Raw genomic sequence first — 8710 nt, forward strand, 5'->3', positions numbered from 1 at the left:
TAAATGTTTTTACTGATAGATACCACCCTGAAACTTCCACAATGATCTTTGTGTATTACAAGTTTTCTGAACTTTAAATTTAAAGTTTAAATGTGCAAATTGCACATTATCTAATGCAATATGTGCTCATTTGCATACATACATAACCCTAACCCAGAACAGACATCCAAATGTTAAACAAAGCCAGGTTTAAAATTTCAATTTAATTTTGTTCAGATATTAGAAGTTTTTAGAGGATGTTTTGGATACATCTTTTTATCACTAAGTAAATCAGAAAATACTGGCAACAGCCATTAAGAAATAATATTTTTTGTCATGTTATTAGGAATAAAATGCTTTTCTAACCCTGAGCCAGAAAAACAAAAATAACAGATTTTAAGAAAACAGCCTCTAAAGATACATATAGTAAAATTCATACATTCACTACAGGTGAATAGGCTAAAATTATTGATTTATAGATTTCACCATGAAACTTACCTAGTTGATTACTCACATTGAGACAATTCTTTTTTTGTATTGCGCATCACACACCTACATTTTGAAAGTTTTCTTTCCACATGTCGCAAAATAGCCTGTAGTGTCTCGCCTTAAAATTGATTTCATTTTCTTGTCATCCTCCATATGGGTGAAGGGATGGTATGAAGTCGGTAATGGCCATAGGAGAGCACCATATGCTCCTGATGTCTGCCATCCAACTGTCATTAATGTGCATTACCTCTGCACTCAACCACATTGTGAAGTCTGATCTGATAGTAATACAAGACTGAATAGACAACATTAAGATTCACATTAATAATGGGCTCACACTGATGGTCCTTCTAATTGGTTTGCCATTTTCACCTAATGCATAGCTTTCAGGTCATCTTTATTAAAACTGTCTATCTGATCTGATATGTCACTTGAATTAACTTCCCCTTAATGATTCTTATAATGTATGAAATATCAAATTACTTTTATATTAATTATATTGTTTCCGGTTTTAAATATGTGAAAATAGTTTCAAAAAAACATATTAGAGAGGCGGATTGTATGCATGAGAACTGCATGGAAAACCAGAGAACAACAACTATATACGATGTGTTTTTCCTTCTTCATGCACTAACAAATGACAACTTAAGCATGTGAATTTGGGGCCAGATAAGCTAATTGGATGCAAGGCCTGCAGTTGGCTTCAGCTGTGAGTGAGAGGCCTCATACCTAATTCCCGTTATTCAAACAGTCACACCCTGAGAGCGGTTAATTCACTGAAGGTGCGTACACACCCACTGAACAATGTGTAGCAATTAATTTTGCTCTCCCTCCCACATCTGGCGCTTCGGTGTGACCCTGCCTCTGCTGTGCCGTGTCGTTCAGTCTGGGCAAGCCTCTGCAATTTCACACGTATAGGACCCCAATGAAACGTGAAAAGAATAACGTGGCATTGTTAAATTGCATTAAAGAGTTTAAAACAGTAGATATGTGCATCCCCCTTTCCCTCCCCTCCCCTCCCCTCCCCTCCCCTCCCCTCCTCCCATCCATGCACCCAAGAAAACAAAGCAGTAAATGTGCTCAAATGCTCAGTGACGAGGCGTGACATGATGTAATATGCACCGAGGGTTTACAAAGGAGAGAAGTTACATCTTGAGGCCTATCCAATCATGAAACACAACTCAGGAAGAGGGACAAGAACTTGATGCCACAACAGAAGTCTCGCCAAAGGGACTGCCAGGCCCCTCTGGGTGATGCATCAATATGTCCCCAATTTATCTTGAGTTAACTATGTCTACATTATCCTCAGAGGGAATCTGAGTATGCTGAAAGTTCCACATATAAGTAACTAAAAAATCTTTGGACTGTTGGTTGGACAAAACAAGAACTTTGGAGACGTTAAAGGGACCCTGTTGGTACAGCTGTTTTACATGTTTACCTCTGCCAAGGAAGATATCATTTCGGTTTGTTTGTCTGTTTGTCAGCAAGATTACAGAAAAACTACTGACCCAATTATCATAAAACATTGGTGGAGAGCTAAAACATGGGCCAAAGAGGAACTCAATACATTTTGGAGTGGATTTGAATCGCGGGGCACTTTCGCTAACATTTGGAGATAGGGCATGGTCTTAGCAAAGGTCTGCGCACTACGAATGCCTTTTCTACTTTGCAAAGTTCTTATTTGTATTGTGCAAGTACATGAGGACACATGAGCATGCTTGCAATACAATACACAATACTGCTGTCAATACCTCACTTTTGACGGACTGGCAGTTGGTGGTGGTAATGTACAAAGCAGTACAGCAATGCTTCAACAAAGGCAGTAAAGAAGACTGCCTGCTACTTAACAAGGGAGTAAACATAAAACATGAAAATATTTAAATTATAAATAATATATTTTATTCATATTTTTTAAATTGGATTGTGCAAATGTTTTATGAGGAAGGAAATGCATTCAGCACATTTGTTTGACATTAACGATATACTCAATGAGTTTTCGTGAGAAACAGTCAGGCTTCTCTTATTCCTGGTTTGAATAATGTTTTACGCAAAGTAATGCACGGCAATTCCATGTGTACATTCCATGTATTAACATGAGGTGCCGTAACATAAGACCCCTGATCTCCATGTGGAGAGAAACGTTGGGGTTGTAGATGGGTTTGAAAACACAGGACTTGCACCTTGGGGACTGGTGTTCGTGTCCCGGTAGTACTAAGCCTTACCACAGCCTTTTGTTTTCCTTATCCTAACCATGTCGCACCTTTAGCTTGAGTTTAGGGATTGTGATGGGCATTTTTCTTTTCTGACCAAATGTTTAAACAAAACAAAAAGTCGAGAGTAGTCAATAATGAAAATAATAGCCTAAATATAATGTTGAGTATTCTGCAGATAACAGTCTCCATTTGCTTTTTATATTGACTTCTTCCTCATCTTCCCCCCGTACACACCATCTCCTCCTCGGCACCACCTCTCTCGCTCTCTTTCTCTCTCTCAGTGCCACTGTGCCAGTCACCCTGCTCTAGGGCTCTGGAGATATTTCAAACATATCTGGGAAATCAATCTTACAGCAAACTGAAGGAAAACATCGAATGTCATTGAGCAATAAGTATGAAGCCTGTCAGAGGTAGAGCTGAGGGCTGGGCCTGCGGCGAGTTTGGCCTGCCAGTGTCCCATTGAGAGGCCTCATCAGCTGGGCCCCCTGCCTCTTCATACGCACGCGCATGCACGAACACACACACACACACACACACACACACACACACACACACACACACACACACACACACACACACACACACACACACACACACACACACACACACACACACACACACACACACACACACACACACACACACACACACACACACACACACACTGACAGAGAACCTAAGAATGCAGTTTATGCTGTTGGTGTTGTTTTTTTTAGTTCACACCACTTTCATGTCTCTTTGGGTTATTACGATAAAACCATTCTCATATCTCATGCAATTATTCATTTTTCTTATCTTGTCAAGTTTTGAAAAGAAATGTGCTGTGCATTAAATAAAGGCATAGTGAGTATTTAAATGCTACAAAAGATGGAGAGGAAACATTGATGGTGACATGACATAAAGCTGTACAGTCGTTTTGTCTGACAATTCAAAACCTGAATGATATTCATTTAACTGTCATAGAGGACTTAGAAACCAGAAAATACTCATATATGAGAGGCTAATGACGTCATATTTTTATCTTTATATACATTTCTGTAGCCAAAATTAATGATTCCAGCAAGCTGTAATAAAATACAAACAAAACATGAAATAAGTTATCTAAGTTTCTGTTCTGTGTGAAGAGTTTTGTCTAATGTAAGCATTAGAAGCAGTTATTTTAATTGAATAACAGCTTTCTTATTTCAGATGTAATTTTTAATATTTGGATATATGTTGAAATGTGATATTGGTTTTAACCATTACACCTAGCCAATAGCACACTGTCTCACAAAAAAAAACACATGTTTTGAATCTTGATGTCCTCTTGTACATGTTTCAGGGTTATCCTTTACATCTAGCAGATGCTCTCAGGCAGTTACACAGACATGGAAAACATAAGCGAGGAAGATGGATTTCAGAAGGCAGGAGGGGAGAAGGGCAGGAGAAAGGGAGAGACCAGGCCCAGACAGACAAGTGAAGGGAAGCAGAAGTTGATGAAACAAGATGTCACCATTGATGGGTCATTACACCCAAGTAAGCATGGGACACTAGCTGGGCCTGCACTGCCCCCCTCTCTTTCTCTCTCTTTTTGTCTCCCTTTCCGACAAGAAACTACAAAATATGCTCTTGCTTTATTGTTTCTCGCTATTACTTTTAAGGCTCTGTGCCGATTATCCTCACGGTACGACAAATCACCGCAGTTCCGTGTCGCAGCACTCCTAATTGGCCCTCTCATATCCCCATACACATGTGTTTACATCTCCAGGTCAATTGAATTAGGTCTTATAATGAGCCTGGGTGCTGAATTTCTAATGCAGCTCAGCACATTGAGGCATAAACCGGCACAAATCAGGTGAATCCAGTTAAGAGTGTTTACACTTTACAGCACATGCATCCAGTATTTATGTCGCGGTCCCTTGTTGCACCCATCCTGTTGCTCATTATCAAGCCTACATGAAGATCAGGGCAACAACGTCTATGATGCCACATCAACGGGTCGAGGATATGAGATCAAAAAGCAACACTAATTTACAAATCCCTAGTGTGAGAGTTTAATAGTAAAGCTCAACCATTATTTGTTTTAAAGCTTACTTATTATTTGGCTACTACAGACACACACAATGCCCATATTACACAGCCAGTGACCACATCTCAGAGATGAGCCGATTGTTAGCAGTGAGATGTTAATATTCGGAAGAACTTGAGGTGCTACGCAAGTCTGGATTTAAGTGTGCAAGGGATGAATGAGTGATCTGCCAGTGATTTGCAGTGATAGTGAAATGTTTGTTTCTGTTAATGGGCAGGGGAGCGCGGAGGAAAGCACTGTGATGTGAATATGGCAGAGTGGCAAAAGGATTTGATGGTCCTCAGGCTGTTCAGCGGCAGGGAACAAAGAGGTTATCATTTAAGTATCTGATGGAATAGATACAGGAGAGCCACTCGACTGTGAAATGTAAGGTTTCATGTGTGTTCAGCTACTCATACGTTATACTTATTGCACTGTATTATCAGCAGAATATTGACAAAATCGACATAAAAGCTACCTGACAAGCTTTGATTAAATTAAATAAAAAGTTTTATTGCATGCAAACAATCCAATCCTTGCCTTCTCTATCAATGAAATAAAATTGCCAAACTAATGTAGTCAGTGTCAGGGTAAGAGTTTCAGGTTGTCACACATGAAGAGTGGAGTAACCCAGAGGGACCTCACATCAGCTTTCATGTGTGCATTTAGACTAGTGAGTGGAACTAAAACCTGGCCCGCGAAACAAACACGCCTTGGCTCTATTGGGACACACAGGCGACAATAACAACCAAATTAACCATGCACATGCAGGCGTCGGCATGTTAAGCTGATAGCGGTGAGCCGTGTGGGCTCAGTCAGTGGCCCTGGGTCCACTCTGGTCCACTGATTCAAGGGACTAAAACGAGCCCTCACGCAGCCAGGATTCTGTACTGTGAAATTAGACCAGGGTGTGAAAGTGGAAAAACCAAATAAGCATGAGGTTGGAACATGGTATCACGCTCTCTCGCCTGTCTCATTCCCGCGCTTCAACACTGTCAAACTCAATAAAGATGAAAATTGCCCACGATCAGATGTATCTTGGTTTCACTGTTGTGACTAATGTGCCATCTTTGCCTCAAGCTCCTCAAATACCGTCTCATGTACCTCTAACTTGCATTAATAAGCTGTGCACATATCTCTCAGCCAACAAAACAGAATAATGAAGCAGTTTCACTTAAACTTATTTTATCATTTTTTCTAAGCATTTTTCTCCATTTCCTGTTACTCCAAGGCAACAAAGGTCAAGAGACTGCAACTTTTCAACTTCCTTATGTGTGTATTTCTCTGTACATTGTTTCATTTTTACAAAACTGAGGATTCCTTCAATACATTCTATCAGATTTCTTACTCCATCCATCCATCTTCAACCGCTTGTCACTATCAGGGTTGGGAGGGGGCTGGAGTCGATCCAAGCTGACATTGGCGTGAGGCGGGAGTACACCCTGGACATGACGCCAGTCTATCATAGGGCACATAGAGACAAACAGAGACAGACAACCATTCACACTCACATTCACACCTATGGGCAATTTAGAGCAATCAATTAACCTAACACCTGCATGTCTTTGGACTGTGGGAGGAAGCCGGAGAACCCAGAGAGAACCCACGCAGGCAGGTGGAGAACATGCAAACTCCACACAGATTTCTTTCTGTCCTGCTGAAATACTCCTTTCACCCCTGACATGTTGCAGCCTTCATGCTGGCAGCTCTAATAGCATTCCATCCACAGAGACCTGACTAACACGGCTTGATCTACACAAAGACACACACACACACACACACACACACACACACACACACACACACACACACACACACTTAGTTGAAATACACAGAGATCAGAGGTGAATTATAGAACAAAACACACATGAACAATTATATTTTTCCTCCCCAAAGGAACTTTTTCATGCTAAAAAAAAAAAAAAAAAAACTGTGCGGAAAGAAACAGCACACACACTGACACATTTTCCTGTTACCTTAACCTTTTGGGCCTCCGCCATCTTGGTGGAATCTGAAGGTGGAGACACCAATTTTAGTATCCGTGACCACACACACACACACACACACACACACACACACACACACACACACACACACACAGCAGCTGAAACAGTCAGCATGGGCTGGCAGAGAGCTGGTCTACAGCACTCTCTCCACACCAGGCCTAGTTATACTCTGCCTGTTTGAGGTACACTGATTACTGATATTACACACACACACACACACACACACACTACCTTCACTGCAGGGTATGTGTAAACTCACCATGCAGAAGCAGGTCGCTGCATTAAACACAAGCATATGCTAGCAAGGAGTCTTGCTATGATCTTGCACACAGCACTCCACTAGACTGGGCTTCAGTACGCTACACTTGTCTGTATTCCACTGCATTACTTGGGCAGAGCAGGCTAATGGTAGCTGATGCACTGCCACAGTGTAACAAGTGCAGGGCCTTGGTTTCAGAATGCTAGGCTAGGCTAAAGCAAATCAAGGCCTCCTGCAGTCATTGGTGTGAGAGCCCATTTTCACAGTTCACACCCGACCTGCTAATGGCTGATCATTCATTCACGCTCTCTGTTGATTGTGCAGGCAGGGGGTTGGCCAATCGTACAGTTCGCTAATGTACCGTACATAGTGTGGATAATCAGTGAGAGCAATAAGCATGCTAATATTCTGTTGGCCATGAAAACTGAGGTCTGGTAATCTGGGAATATTTTAGAGTAGGATCATGACTGAGTTGTGGGAGCTGCAGGTTGGGACAGTAATAGACATCAAAATCTGATCAAGACCAAAACTTTCAAACGTTCAGTGAAATCCAAGAATGCAATGTATTAAGTGTACAGATGTACTTCTCATTTCCATGCATTTATGATGATAATGTTACTGTTTTAGGTTTAACTGCAAATGGCCTTCCACCATTTTTATAATTTATAGCTGTGGAGTTTATATATTATTTTCTAGACATGACAGTCACTGCGACAGACGAACTACTTTAATTTGCATGAATATTAAAAGCATGTACATATTTTTGCTTAAACTTTTCAAACTTGCATTTTCTTATAGCATGTCACTCTTAATTTTGTAATTTAGGGGAAACATTTTGTGCTTGAACATAAACCTAGTGTCAAAAGGATTACATCCACACATGTAAATGCTTATTGCACTTTTTAATTAAATGAAAATAACTTTTCCAATTGACATTGTTACTGTCTTGCCAGAGTAGTTGCTTGTGCTGAAGCCAGTTTCTATATATATATATATATATATATATATATATATATATATATTGCCACCATTGTTATCCTTTGCTTGCATGCTATTTGAAACTCAAAACAGTTGTAGCTGTCTGGTTGGTAACATGCACTGTGCCAGTTCAGTTCATCGAAGATTTGATCAAAAAGGTATGAGCTCTTCTCGTATTTTCTCTCAGTGCTCTATTACGGGAATGAACAACCATGGAGGGCAGATAGAATTGAGCTTTTCATTTTAAACACTACACCAGCTGATTTACTGATTAGCACAATTTAAAGCTGTGAGGAGAAAGTGAAGACTGTGAAGACTCACAGACTCGAGGCCTTCTGGGACATGCTTATTTCAGCTGTATCGTTTGAAATCTCGGTCCAAATACTAATTTCACTGCAATAAAGAGACTACACAACATTTTGGGGATCTTCTTCACTTCAAATCTGCTTTTGTCCCATATCACCTTTTTTGGTTTAAACAACTAACCCTGCGTAGACAGTTATGCTACTGTGTTTTGACCTTAATTGGAACCCAGACTTCTCAGATCGTCTGGGACAGGTCAGGCATTCAGTTTTTATACTCCACAAATCTGGAACAAACTTCCAGAAAACTGCAGGTCTACTGGAACTCTTAATTCTTTTAAATCAAGACTGAAGACTTTTCTATTTGCCACTGCTTTTCAGTAAACTGCACTGTAACTTCTCTAACAGTAACCATCTTTTATGTTTTAAAATGACCT

The sequence above is a fragment of the Echiichthys vipera genome (genome assembly GCF_963691815.1).
Source record: "Echiichthys vipera genome assembly, chromosome: 1".
NCBI classification, from domain to species: Eukaryota; Metazoa; Chordata; class Actinopteri; order Perciformes; family Trachinidae; genus Echiichthys; species Echiichthys vipera.